We start from the raw sequence: 15,072 nt of genomic DNA, 5'->3' as shown, positions 1-15,072 counted from the left end.
CGTGGGGAAAACCTTCCGAGGCGAGTTGGTGTGTGATGTTAGTTTGAAGCTGTGGTTTGACTCTGACTGAAGCAGCAGAGGTTATTGTGATGTAACAAGGGAGTGCTGAGATCAGAGCTGCTGTTGTGACATCATAAAAAAGTGTTACCCACCTGCGATGAGTCATCAAGAAGGGCTTCAATGGTTCGGACTGCCACAGCTGCATTATGAATGGCAGCAAGAGAAACAAAATACTGGAATAAATACAGGGGCTAGCTACAGTTCTTGTTGCTTCCAAAAAGCATTACCAACGTTGTGAGTATAAAATAATACTGGTAGAAAACATTTGTGCATTTTCATTAAAATGCAAATGCAGCGCAATTGAGTTGCCCATTAATGTAATTCCTCGAATTAACTTTTTCATGCTAAATTCTTTAGCCTCTGCACAGTGGCATTGAATTTTCTGATTTCCAGTCTGTAGATAATTTAGTGCATTGACTCTCTATTGCATGGCATTCCTGAGCAGTAAGGTGTAGGTTTGTGCTGCAGATTTCTCAGGCCATGAGTTCCCGTTCTCTGCGGTGATGCTGCACAATGTGAACTCATTCCAAATTGAATTAAAGAAATATTGCTTTTGGGGGGGGGGGAGTGGTAAAAGTGCCAATCATTTCAGCTCAGCAGTGGCACTGGTTTAAAAAAAAAACCATTGCAGTAACTGGACCGGAGCAGAATATAAAACAAACTGAAACTTTTACATCTAAATCATTACACCTGAACCTTTAACGTACTCTGAACAGCAGAGATTCCAAAGCAGGAACAGATGGTGCCAGCTTCAAAATTCTAACACTTCGGCAAAACCCCATTTTTATTGACCTTACTTTCATTGCTGCAGCAACTGCTATGTCCAACTGAAATGTGCTGCCAACACACTTCAGTGGCAATAACTGCGGTTGACTAATCAAAATAAGGCAGTTCTTTTAACATTTCCTCACACAGTCACAATGCATGTTAGATTCTTGTCCACTGCACCATCTGTTAATCAATCAAATTAATTTAATCAGCAGTGAACTTTGGTCATTTTTCTTATGATGTGCATTTGATAGTTATAAAGTGGAATAAACCAAAAGGCCGAACACTCAGGTGATATCTCGTTTGGTTTTTGCTGAGCATGTACTTTTATACATATGTGCACTTTAAGATATTAAAAGTGACTTGAACATGTTAGTTTTAATGGAGAGAATCATGGACTACCTTCTGAATATGAAGACAGGAATTACCAATGTAAGATACAGCTATAGTTGTAAGGGGCAGGGATCATCTTGTTTTTTAGGACTAGGGTGAATATGAACACATTTTCAATAGGGCAAGATAGATATGGAGTAAGATAACTGAAGTAGCATATACCCGGGGGACAAAATTCAGGCCCATGGCCTAATTATCGTCACAATTAGTGATATTCAACAACACTGGCATGGATAAAACTTACTGTCAGTTTTCATCAAAGAATAGAATTAGAGCCTTAGGTTTGAAAATGAGCAAATTAGCAGTGAAATTAGACCGAACCATTTCACCCAAAGGGAACCCATTGTAGGGAGAGGCATAAACAAGTTCATATCTTTTTGAAGAGGACATAGATGAATGAATACGGTGAGAAGATGTATAGCTGACATTTAAAAAAGAGGATACACTTATTCTTTAAAAAAATATTGTATTGAAGCATTTGTAATTTTAACAATTTAACATATTGACATTTCTAAAACAATCGCGCGGGTGGATGCACAAAATGCCCCCTAAAATAACAACATACAATAAACCACGTACCCCACTTCTCCGGCCCGATCCCCAATTACCCGTATACTAAATTCCCTGAGCTTATTTAACATTACCATGTCTCCTATTTTCCTCCCCCCCCCACTTTTTCCCTTGCCCCCCTTACTGCTGACATTCAGTTTTTGATGAAGAAATCGATGAACGGCCGCCAACTCTGGGCAAATCCCTATATTGATCCTCTTAAAGTAAACTTGATTTACTCCAGACTGAGAAACTCTACCATATCGCTGACCCACATTCCTGATTTCGGGGGCTCCGAGGCCCTCCATCTCAGCAAGATCTGTCGGCCACCAGGGAGGAGAAGGCCAGAATATCGGCCTCCCTCCCCACCTTTGCCCCAGGATCTTCCGACACCCCAAGTATTGCTAATTCTGGACTCGGAGTTACCCTACTTTCCAGGACTTCTGACATAACATCTGCAAATCCCTGCCAGAATTCCCTCAGTTTTGGACATGCCCAAAATATATGAACATGGTTTGCTGGGCTACCCCCACACCGCCCACATCTATCCTCCACCTCCTTGAAGAACCTACTCATCTGGGCTACTGTTCTGTGGGCCCTGTGGAAACCTTGAACTGAATCAAGCTGAGTCGAGCACAGGACGAGGATGCATTTACCCTTTTCAAGGCTTTTTCCCACAGTTCAGTTTCCAGCTCCCCTCCCAACTCCTCTTCCCACTTCCTCTTCATCTCTATGATAGGGGCTCCTTCCTACTATAACAATTCCCTGCATATGTCCGAAACCTTCCCACCTCCAACCCCTGTTTTTGACAGCACTTTATCCTGTAGTCCCCTCAAGGGGAGGCGAGGAAAGCTTAGGACCTGTCTCTGTACAAAGACCCGCACTTGACGATACCGAAACCCGTTCCCTCCCGGAAAGTCAAACTCCTCCTCTAAGGTCTCCAAGGTCGGGAAGCCCTCCTGGATGAATAGATCCCGAACCTCTCAATCCCTGCCCACTGCTATACCTTAAAGCCTCCATCCAGCCCCCCCAGGACAAACCGGTGATTGTCACAGATCGGTGACCACACTGACGCCCCCTCCAGTCTCATATGCTGCCTCCATTGCCCCCACACCCTCAGGGCTGCCCCAACACAGGCCTTGCGGATACTGAGCCGGCGAGAATGGCAGGGGCGCCATCAGTAAAGCCTCCAGACTCGAACCTTTGCAGGATGCTGCCTCCACCTGCTCCCAGACCGACCCCTCCCCCACTACCCACTTCCTGACCATCGATATGTTGGCGGCCCAGTAATAGTTAATAAAACTCGGGAGAGCCAATCCCCCTTCCCTGCAGGCCCGTTCCAGGAGTGCCCTCTTTACTCTTGGGGTTTTCTCCGCCCATATAAACCTCGATATCGCCACATTCATACTTCTGTAAAAAGCCTTTGGGTCAAAGATCGGGAGACATTGAGAAAAGAAAAGCAGTCTCGGAAGGACAGTCATCTTCGCCATCTGGACCCACCCCGCCAGCGTCAGTGGGAGCATGTCCCATTAACAAAAATCCCTTCTCATTTGATCCACTGCTTTGCCCAAATTTAACTTGTGAATCTGCCCCCAATCCTTGGCCACTTGAATCCCCAGTTACCTAAAACTCTTCCCAACCACTTTTAAAGGTAGCTCCTTCAGCCTCCTTTCCTGCCCCCATGCCGGAATCATGAACATCTCGCTTTTTCCCATGTTTAACCTACAGCCTGAAAATCGTCCAAATTCTCCTAATACCTCCATGATTTTGGTCATATCCCTCACCGGGTCCGTGATATAAAGCAGCAAATCGTCCACATAGAGAGAAACCCTGTCCTCCACCCCCCTCTCACTATTCCCCTCCAGGTATTCGCTGCTCTCAGAGCCATTGCTAAGCGTTCTGTGGCCATGGGAAACAGTAATAGGGAGAGCAGGCATCCCTGCCTTGTCCCCCGACGAGACTAAAGCGTTCTGACCGAACTCGGTTAGTTCTTACATTTGCCACCAGGGCCTGGTACAGTAGCCAGACCCACTCCACAAATCCCTGCCCAAATCCAAACCTGACTAAAATATCCCATAGATACTTCCACTCCACTCGGTCAAAAGCCATCTCCACGTCCATGGCAACTACCACCTCAGCCTCGCGCCCCTCCGCTGGCATCATAATTACATTAAGAAGCCGTCTAATGTTGGATGTCAGGTGCCTGCCCTTTACAAATCCCGTCTGATCCTCCCCAATTATCTCCGAGACACAATCCTCTATTCGAGTGGCCATCCTTGTCACGCTTCAGGATGAGAGAAATTGATGCCTGTGATAACGTTGGGGGGAATACTCCCAGCTCCTTGGACTCGTTGAAAGCCTTAACCAGGAGCGGCCCCAATAACCCAGAACTTCTTATAAAATTCCACTGGGAACCCATCAGGTCCCGTGGCTTTACCCGATTGCATCGCTCCGAGTCTATCTAACACCTCCCCTAGCCCAATCGGGCCCCCCAGGGCCTCCACCAGCTCCTCATCCACCTTCGGGAACCCTAGCCTCCGCAGGAATTGCTTCATGCTCTCCTCCCCATCCAGGGGGTTCCGGCTCATATAGCTGACAAATACATCTTGACAAATACACTTCATTCACTGCCCCCGGGTCTGTCACCGTCTTCCCCCTCAATTTATTTTCCCTATTTCTCTCGCCGCCTCTTGTTTCCTCAGCTGATGTGCCAGCATCCTGCTAGCTTTCTCCCCATGTTCATATATTACCCCTTTTACCCTCAGCTGACACTCCACCTTACTGTGGAAAGGAGCCCAAACTCCATTTGAAGTCTCTGACGCTCCTTCAGGAGCTCCTCATTTGGAGACTCCGAATATCTCCTGTCCACCTGTAAGATTTCTCCTACCAACCTGTCCAGCTCCGACTGCTCAGTTTTATCCCTGTGGACTCGAATCGAAATACATTCCCCTCTAATAACCGCTTTCAGTGCATCCCAGACCACCCCAGCCGCAGTCTCTCCCGTGTCATTGACCTTTATGTACCCCCGAATGGCCGCTCTCACTCGCTCACAGATCTCCTCATCCACTAACAGTCCTGTATCTAGTCTCCACTGTGGGCGCTGGGACATTCCCGTGTCTGCCCATAGGTCTATCCAGTGTGGTGCATGATCTGAGATCACAGTTGCTGAGTACTCAGTGTCCTCAACCCCTGCTAGCAGTGTTCTATCTAGCATGAAGAAATCTATCCTGGAGTACGCCTTATGTACATGGGAGTAGAATGAATATTCCCTGCACCTTGGTCTCTCAAATTTCCACGGATCCACCTCTCCCATGCGCTCCATGACCCCACGCAGTTCCTTTGCTGATAGCTTCCCCGAGCCAGCACTCGACCGGTCTAACCTTGGGTCCAGTTCCGTATTAAAGTCACCCCCCATGATCAGCCGGTGCGAGTCAAGGTCTGGGATCTTCCCAGCACGTTCCTGATAAACGCGCCATCATCCCAGTTTGGGGCATATATATTCACCAACACCACTGCCATTCCCTCCAGCTTCCCCCTAACCATAATAAATCTGCCTCCCGGGTCTACCTCTATCTTCCCCACCTCGAATGTCACCCTTTTGTTAATCAGGATAGCCACCCCTCTTGTTTTAAAGTCCAGTCCTGAATGAAACACTTGCCTGACCCATCCCTTCTTTAATCTAATTTGGTCTCCCAGCTTCAAGTGTGTCTCCTGTAACGTAGCCACGTCCGCTTTTAACTGTCTCAGGTGGGCAAACAGACGAGTTCTCTTAACCGGCCCGTTCAGTCCATGAACATGCCATGTAACCAGTCTGGTCGGGGTGGCTTTTGCTAGGCCAGCTTCTAGCCCGTGTTCCACACCTCGCTTGATCCGCCCTGCGGCGGCGACTGCCATCTGATCTCCATCTCCAGTCTCCTAACTGTCCCTTACCCGTCAGCAGTTCCTCATCTTTCCTCAGCTCTCCCCCCACTCTGCTCCCGTGAACCAGCTATCCAGCTAGCTCAGCCTCCCCCACCCTCTGGCGTCAAAAAGCCTGCTGACTGCCAGATTCTATCACACCTAAAAATAACACACGCACTCAACACAGTAACAACAATCCCAAAAAGCAAACATACCCTCCCCCAACGTGCAGGCAAAGAGGCAAACCCCTCCCCCTTTAACCAATTCTTATCAGTCCTATCACCTTCAAACAGAATCCAACACAAAGGAAGAAGCTTGAAGCAGCTTAAGTGAAATTATGCATGCAAGAATCAACCAGCATTCTTGCAGAAACTAAAACACCCCATCGCATCTTAAAAGTTCTTCCCTCTGTGATATCATACATAAAGCAGTAAATCAAAATCAAATTACACAAGAAGAGAGAAAAAAAACATTAAAACACCAAAACCCTTTTCTTCCCGAACATCGCAACTTATCTCACAGAATTAAAAGACCAAAATTTTAAACAAGACATAGCAAAACACAGAACCATTTTTCTCACCACCCCGCCATCCTGTCTCCTCCTCAAAATTCAGACCCCCACAGTTTGAGTTTAAAAGTCGCTACACCAGATTGCCAGGTTCTACCCCTCCCCCTCTGACCGATTCTTATCAGTCCCATCACTTTCAAAGAGAATCAAACAGAATAGAAGAAGCTCCAAGCAGCTTAATCAAAGTTATGCATGCAAGAATCAACCATCTTTGTTACAGAGACTAAATCAAAATCAAATTACACAAGACAAGAGAAAAGAAGAGAGAAAAAAATAAAAAATAAAAATAAAACACCCAAACCCTTTTCTTCCCGAACATCGCAACTTAACTCACAGAATTAAAAGACTGAAATTTTAAACAAGACAAAGCAGAACAGCGGGGGCGGGATTCACGCCAGCCCCCGCTGGTCGGAGAATCGCCGGGGGCTGGCGTGAATCCCGCCCCCGCTGTGTCCCGAAGTCTCTGCCACCAGAGATTCGGCGGGGGCGGGAATTGCGCCGCGCCGGTCGGCGGGGGCGGGAATCGCACCGCCGCCGATTCTCCGGCCCACTATGGGCCGAGGTCCCGCTGCTGGAATGCCTGTCCTGCCAGTGTGGATTAAACCACCTTTTGAACGGCGGGACAAAGCGGCGCGGCCGGGCTCCGGGGTCCTGGGGGGGGGGGGGGGCACGGGGTGATCTGGCCCCGAGGGGGTGCCCCCACGGTGGCCTGGCCCGAGATCGGGGCCCACCGATCCGCGGGTGGGCCTGTGCCGCGGGGGCACTCTTTTTCTTCCGCCTTTGCCATGGTCTTCACTATGGCGGAGGCGGAAGCGACCCCCTCCCCTGCGCATGCGCATGATGACGTCAGCAGCCGCTGATGCTCCCGCGCATGCGCCGACCGGCGTCGCCCGGCAAAGACCTTTCGGCCCCGACTGGCGTGGTGCCAAAGGCCTTTCCCGCCCGCCGGTGGATCGGAAACCGCTTTGGCGCGGGCCTAGCCCCTCAAGGTGAGGGCTTGGCCCCTAAAGGTGCGGAGACTTCTGCACCCTTGGGGTGGCCCGACGCCGGAGTGGTTCCCGCCACTTCATTACACCGGAACCCCCCGCCACGCTGGGTAGGAGAGAATCCCGCCCTAGGTTTCTCTCCTCCCCGCCACTCCATGCCGTTCCTCAAACTCAACCCACCACAGTTAGAATTTAAGAGTCCTTAATTTAAAAGTCCTTAAGCCAGATTATTGTCTTTCATGAAAGTAACCACCTCTTCCGGAGAATTGAAGTACAGCTCCAGGTTCTCGTAGGTCACCCAAAGACGTGCCGGGTATAACAGTCCGAATTTAATGTCTTTCTCAAGCAGGGCCGCCTTAACTTTTTTGAAACTTGCTTTCCTCTTTGCGAGTTCTGGTTCCCAGTCTTGGTACACCCGGATCTCTGATTCTTCCCACATGTACCGTTTCGTCTGCCTGGCCCACTTCATGATACGCTCTTTGTCGAGGAATCGACGTAGCCTCACCACCGTGGCCCTCGAGGGCTCACGACCCTGGGGTTTACGTGCGAGCACCCTATGCGCCGGGTCCACCTCCAGCGGCTCGTCAAACACATCGGCCCCGACCATCTCCTGCAACATCTTCCCCATATACGATCCCGCATCTGACCCCTCCTTCCCCTCTGGCAGCCCGACGATTCGGATATTTTGCCTGCAAAACCGGTTCTCCAAGTCTTCCACTTTATCTAGCAGTCAATTCAGGCTGTCTTGTAGTATGCTAATTTCCAAAGCCATTGCAGTGGACTCCTCCGCTCGTTCAGTCGCCAGTTCCTGCAACTTTAGAATCGCCTGTCCCTGGGTCGTCATTTACTCCTCCACCCGGTCAACCACCTCCTTAATCGAGGCTATCGCCTGGGTTACATCTTCTGCACACTCCTTACGATGCCGGGTGAACTTCTCATCCAGGTATTCGACCCATTGCTCCATCGACCAGTGAGCTGGTGTGGACACGCTTTGTCTCGTTTCCATTGCGCTCGATGACCTCTGATTCTTGCTTTCACTCATCCTTTGGTTTCTCCTTTTTCAACTCTTATTTGGACACGATTCCATTAATTGAGGGTCACCTCCTTTTCCTCCCCCTTCGATCAACTTATGTTAAGAAATTTTCTGAAAAATCCGGCTTAAACACCATTAAAAAAAACACTCAAGGTGAGAGCTGCTGAATGTGCGACCGTTTACTCCATGGCTGCCACCGGAAGTCCAGGATACACTTATTAAGCCAAATGGCCAACTCTCATTCCACAAATATTCTTGTATGTTTGTTGTATGTTTTTCCACCAAACTGCAAAGAGCCAACTTATGGGTAGTTTTCTGGTTTCATGCTACCAGTGAGGGCCACTCAACTGATGGACGTTGCATATTGGAAATTCAAGGAATTCAAAATATTGTTTGGAAAATCATGCGTCAGATGGAACGTGGGTATGCTAATAGTTAGAGGCTTCCACATGGGGGAAAGACTAGCGACACTGAACAAACTGATGGAGGACCTGGAACTACCGACAGGAACTTTGGTCTCCAGGTAAAGGACTTTCTCTGCACGGAGACAGTAGGATACCCCAGGGCCCCGGGAACCACATTACTTGAGGACCTGATAAACGCGGACAGTAAGGAAGGGGAAAACTGCTGGAAAATCTATGGACAGCCACTGGACACTGTGAAACTGCCACTGGATGAAGCTAGACGAAAATGGGGAGATGACCCGGGGACAAAAGTGGGCTGGGGAATCTGGAGCGAAGCACTGAGCAGGGCAAACTCCACCTCCTTGTGCGCAAGGCTCAGCCTCATGCAGTTCAAAGTGGTGCACAGAGCGCACCTAACCAGAGCCCAAACAAACATGTTCTTCCTGGAGGTGGAGGCAATGAAAGGCCCGGCCAACCACGCCCACATGTTCTGGGCTTGCCCAAGACTTGTAGGCTCCTGGACAGCCTTCTCTGAGGCAATGTCCAAGGTTGTGGGGGTGAGGGTGGAGCCATGTCTGAGAGTGGCAATCTTCGGGGTCTCAGAACAGCCAGAGCTACACCTGGGGAAGAGGGCCGATGCCCTTGCTTTCACTTCCCTAATCGCACGCCGGAGAATCCTGCTCGGCAGGCGATCGGCAGCACCACCCACAGCGGCAGACTGGCTGGCAGACCTGGCGGAATTTCTCCACCTGGAGAAGATCAAGTGCATCATCCGAGAGTCGGAAGAAGGCTCCTTTAAAGGAGCTCCTTTAAAGAACGGGGGCAGTTTGACGGCCTGTTCCAAGACCTGTTCGAGGCCAAAAACAACTAGGGAAAAAGCGAGAGACGGGAGCAAACAGACAGAGATACACAACTCTAAGGGGAAGGGGGATGGGAGAGCCAAGGAAACTTAGGGGAACTACAGGGATCAGCGTGGGGGAGGGGGGGTGAGAACCCCCCCCCCACCCCCGACTCCGAACCCACAAGTTAGGCAACAGAAAACACAAAGGGAAGGAGGGGACGGGGAGGGGTAGGAGCTAGGGGACAGAATACCCAGAATGAAAGAGGGGGATGCCAAGGAGGGGTCAGGGAGGGGGGGGAAGGGGAGGGCCGGAGGAAACATCAAGATCGATTGTATGTACATAAGAACTGCACAAGTGGTAAATATTGCGTGCAAAGATTTATTATGTATAATTGAAAATGCTAATAAAAATATTCCAAATAAAAGAAGAAAGTCATGCGTGTCATCTTCCTGAATAACCAGAATTAGTTGCTGGTAGGCAGGTCTTGTCCCCACTGGTACCACAAAGTCACAAAACTATTCGGTGAAAGTGATCATAATGAACTGTGTGGAACAGCTCTGGTATAACAGTGCCCTGCACAAGGTCACAGGCACAGTTTAGTTTGACATATTTGCAATTGCAAAGTAGGCACCCAAGTTGTAAAATGTTACAATTTTGAAGGATGGTTCAGTGGTGTCGTGGAGCAAAAGCAGATTTTGTCAAACCAGCAAGAGGGAAAAGGTCCTTCCTGCCACAGAGTTCTCTTTCAGGGAGAAAGTTGCAGCACGGTAGCACAGGGATTAGCACCAGGGTTACAGGTTCGATTCCCGCTTGGGTCACTGAATGTGCGGAGTCTGCACATTCTCCCCGTGTCTGCGTGGGTTTCCTCCGGGTGGTCTGGTTTCTTCCCCAAAATCCCGAAAGACGTGCTGTTAGGCAAATTAGACATTCTGAATTCTACCTCAATGTGCCTGAATGTGGCGACTGGGGGATTTTCACAGTAACTTCATTGCAGTATTAATGTAAGCCTACTTGTGACAATACTAAAGGTTATTATTAAATATTATCCATGTCATGTAACAATATCTCTTTGTTGATTAATGTAGTTATTGTAAGATGTTGTATGTAGTTCAATAGGTCTCACAAAGAGGTTCTGGGTGTTATGTAGTTTAACAATAAGCATTTCTTAACTACGAGTAACCATTTAGATATATACAGTATGTTTCCATGGCAGCCATGGTCACATATTTTGCGGCTCCCGCTCAAGGTGGATTTTTTTGGTCCTTTCCCGCCCAAATTGTGTGGTCTTTGATGGCAAAAAGGTTCACGAGTGCTGTGGGAATGTGATCCTCCTCTGGTGGGACTGGTTTATGGCTCATCAGTCGAGAATTACAACGAGGTAGAGACAGCAACTTTAGCAAGAAGGTTTTTGTGGTGCGACACAGGAGAAGATGGCGGAGAGCGGGGGGGGGGGGGGGGGGGGGGAGGGGGCAGTGCTGCCCGCCCAGTGGTCTACGGACCAGCTCGTGGAATTCCTCAAGGGAAAGTTTCCACAGCAGAGGAAAGAGGTCTCAGAGGACTTTGCCAAAGTGGTGGAGCCACTTAGAGCGGCGATTGAGCATATAGAGCCGAGGCAGGAGGCTCAGGGCCACCCTCAGGTGGAGGGGTCGGTGGGGGAGTATGAGGATCGGTTGACCTCGCTAGAGGCAGAGATAGGGATAGTGAGGAGCAGCCAGAAAAAGCTGAGGTGGAAGCTGGAGACCTCGAGAACTACTCCAGGAGGCAAAACCTGAGGATCGTGGGGTGCCTGAAGGCACTGAGGGCACGCTAGCCGGCAAGTATGTGGCGAGCATGCTGGAGAAGTTGATGAGGGAGGGGGCCTTGGGCCGAACTCTTGCGTTGGACCGAGCGCACAGGGTGCTCAGGAGGAGGCCAAAGGTGTGTGAGCTGCCGAGGGCGATGTGGTGAGGCAGCATCGGTTCCTTGATAAGGCCAAGATTTTGAGGTTTGGGATCAGAGTTGGCCAATTAGAGGGCTGGGTATAACTTGGTTAAAGCTACCCTCTTCAAGATGAGGTTCGGGGTGTTGTACCCACCTCACTTGAGGGTTACGCACCAGAAGCAAGAATTTTATTTTGACTCGCCGGGGGAGGCGATAGACTTTATGAGGGACCATGGACTGGGAGGAGTGTGAGGACATTGAACTTTGGAGTGGAGTTTTTTATGTAAAATGTGAAGCATATTGGTGGGTGGATTGGTGCAGGTTACGATGGGGGGAGCGATGATGGTGAGTGTGCCTTTTGTTTTTATTTCTATGTTGGTTGTTTGGAGGGAAGGGGAGAGGGGCGGATTGAGGAGATGGGGGGTCGTCAGAGGCCCCAGGCAGGGGCCGCCATGCTAGCTGGTTGGGCTGGTTAATGGGAGTGAAGTGGGATATTGTCAGGAGGAGGGTATGGGGGAGGGGGTAATGGGTTGGTTCTTTGTTTGGGTATGGGAGGGTTGCTGACATGGGTGTGGCTGGTGTAGCGCTATTGGGTAAGGAGGGATGGCGGCGGACATCTTGGGGCGGGCCTGGAAAAGTGCGAGATGCAGGCCAGGGGGAGCTGCTTAAAGAAAGGTTACGGTTGATCGGCAGGGGATGGGGCGGTGTGCTGGTTACGTGGAATGTGCCAGTGCTGAATGGACCGGTTAAGCGGTCTTGTGTTTTCCCGTACTTGAGGAGTCTGAAGGCAGACGTTGTGTTCTTGTAGGAGACGCACCTGAAGTTGGGAGATCAGACGAGGCTGAGGGAAGGATGGGTGGGGAAAGTTTTTCCACTTGGGGTTGGACATGAAGACGAGGGACTGGCGGTGCTGGTCAATACAAAAGTGGCTTTTAATGTGGGTAGTATTTTAGGCGACCGCAGGGGAGGTATGTGATGGACAGTGGGAAACTGGAGGGGATGCCGGTGGTCCTGATGAATATTTATGCCCCGAATTGGGACGACGTAGGTCCCGAAGCTGAAAACGCACCAGTTGATAACGGGGAGGCGATTTTAACACAGTTCTGGATCCGAGGATGGACTGGTCGTGTTCCACGTCGGCAAAGGTGTCAGCGGTGGCTAGGGAGTTGAGGGGTATCATAGAGCGCAGGGGGGGCGGGGGGCAGGGGACTGGTGGAGGTTTGGGAGGCCATGGGTGAAGGAGTTCTCGTACTTCTCACATGTGCACCGGCTATACCCCCAGATCTATTTTTTTCATGATGGATAAGGTGCTGCTGGCAAGGATGGCCGACTCTGAGTATCCGGCGAAAGTGGTTTTTGACCATGCGCCGCACTGGGTGGATTTGCGGGTGGCTCAGGGGGAGGCCGAACGGCCGCAGTGGAGGTTGGACTTGGGGTCGTTAACAGATAAGGGGGGGTGCAAGTGAGTGAGGGCTACTATTCAGGGCTATGTGGACCAGAATGACATGAGGGAGGTCTCAGCCTCCACACTGTGGGGGACACATAAGGCGGTAGTTAGGGGCAAATCTATCTCGATCCGGGTGTGTAGGGAGAGGGTGGAGTGAAAGGAGAGATCAAGGCTAATCGATGGGATTTTGAGGGTGGCTTGGATGTACTTGGTTGCGCTAGAGGAGGAGCTATTAAAGGAGAGTTAGAGACTCCCGATGGAGTTTGGGTGGGTGAACACAGGGTACGCAGTAGGGCAGTGGCAGAGGGCCAGAGGGGCAGTGTACGAGAATGGGAAAAAGGCGAGTAGGATGTTGGCCCACCAACTGAGGGAGCAGGCAGCGGTGAGGGAGATTGGTAGGGTCAGGGATGAGAGGGGCAAAGTGGTGTCAGACCCAGAAGGTGTGAATGGGGTATTTGAGGCCTTCTACAGAAGGGTTGGAGGAGGCGAGGGTGCCCCAATTGGACTGAGAGAGGTGATGGATGGCATTGGATTGAGGCAGGCAGGATAGGCCCCGGGCCAGATGGGTTCTTAACGGAGTTCTACAGGACGTTTGGCGCAGAGTTGGGGCTTCTGTTCGTGGGGATGTACAATGAGACAAGGGGTAGAGGGGAGCTCCCCACCCACATTATCCCAGGCATCCGTTTAGCTGATTTTGAAGAAAGATAAAGACCCAGAACAGTATGGGTCGTACTGCCCGATATCACTGGTTAATGTGGATGCAAAGTTGTTAGCGAAGGTGTTAGCGTCACGGATAGATTACTGTGTGCCGAGACTGATAGGGGAGGACCAGACAGGATTTGTGAAGGGGCTGCAGTTGTCAGCGAATGTGCATAGACTGCTTCATATTATTATGATGCTCTCGGAGGAGCAGGAGATAATAGTAGTGGCTATGGAGATGGAGAAGGCTTTTGATCGGGTGGAGTGGTCTTATCTGTTAGAGGTGCTGTGCCGGTTCGGGTTTGGTCAGGGGTTTGTGGATTGGGTTTGGCTGCTGTACAGGGCGCTGATGGCTAGTGTCCAGGTAAATAGGACAAGTTCCAGGTACTTTGTGCTGCATTGGGGATGAGGCAGGACAGCCCACTCACCCCACTGCTTTCCGCTTTGGCGATAGAGTCATTGGCAATGGCATATAGAGCGGCGAGGTGCTGGAAAGGGATTGAGCGGGTGGGGCCGAGCACAGAGTCTTGTATTTTGTTATACACCCGGTGGGAAGTTTTGAAAGGATCATGGAGATCCTGAGGGAATTTGGCTGGTTCTCAGGGTATAAACTGACCTTGGGGAGAGCGGGGTGTTCTGGATTAATGCTAGAATACAGGAGAGGAGGCTAGGGGAGTTGCCGTTCCGGGTGGTGGGGCGGGTTTTTGGTATCCAGGAATGCAGGTAGCACAGAACTAGGCGCAGTTGCATAAATTGAACTTGGCACGGCTGGTGGAGGGAATGAAGGCGGATTTGAAGAGGTGGGATGTGCTGCCGCTGTCACTGGCTGGGTGTGTGCAGACGGTTAAAATGACAGTGCTGCCCAGGTTCTTGTTTGTGTTCCAGAATCTTTGTTCACAAATCCTTTTTCAGAAAAGTGAACGTGATACTTTCAGGGTTTGTGTGGGCGGGGAAGATCACGTGGGTGAGGAGGGGTTTTTTGAAGCGAGGGCGCGGGGGGGTGGGGGGGGGGGGAGGGGGGGGCGCTGGTGTTGCCAATTTTGATGAACTATTATTGGGCAGCGAATATCGCAATGGTGAGGAAATGGGCAGTGGAGGAGGTATCGGTGTGGGAGTGGATGGAGGCAACGTCGTTAAGGGGGACAAGTTTGAGGGCATGGCTGTTAGCACCCCTTCCATTCTCGTCGGTCCAGTACTCTGTGAGCCCAGTGGTGGGATCAGCGTTGCACGTGTGGAGTCAGTGAGGGCATCACTTAGGGTTGGAGGGCATGGCGTTGTAGGTGCCAATATGTGATAACCACAGGTTTGTGACGGCGGGGCTGGATGCGAGGTTCTGGCGGTGGGGGCAGATGGGGATCGAGTACTATAGGGACTTGTTTATAGGGGGCAGGTCCGCAGGACTGGAAATATATGAGCTGTCGAAAGGAAATGATTTCAGATAACTGCAGGTGAGGGATTTTGTGAGGAGAGGGATGCCGTCCTTCCCTGGGCTGCCGCATCCAG

At 50.6% G+C, this 15,072-nt stretch overlaps 1 protein-coding gene across 1 annotated transcript in view; it reads left to right on the top strand.

The window, feature by feature from the left end:
* Positions 1-230: 230 nt before the first annotated feature.
* Positions 231-15,072, top strand: part of LOC140408705 (transmembrane protein 144-like) — a 164,526-nt gene continuing 149,684 nt past the window's right edge. Inside the window, exon 1 of the mRNA XM_072496287.1 lies at positions 231-294. The gene's annotated coding sequence lies outside the window, so the exon portion shown is untranslated. The remainder of the gene's footprint in view (positions 295-15,072) is intronic.

The sequence above is a fragment of the Scyliorhinus torazame genome, chromosome 3 (genome assembly GCF_047496885.1).
Source record: "Scyliorhinus torazame isolate Kashiwa2021f chromosome 3, sScyTor2.1, whole genome shotgun sequence".
NCBI lineage: Eukaryota > Metazoa > Chordata > Chondrichthyes > Carcharhiniformes > Scyliorhinidae > Scyliorhinus > Scyliorhinus torazame.
The sequence above is the reverse complement of the archived record's forward strand: the minus strand, read 5'-3'. Positions and strand labels throughout refer to the sequence as shown.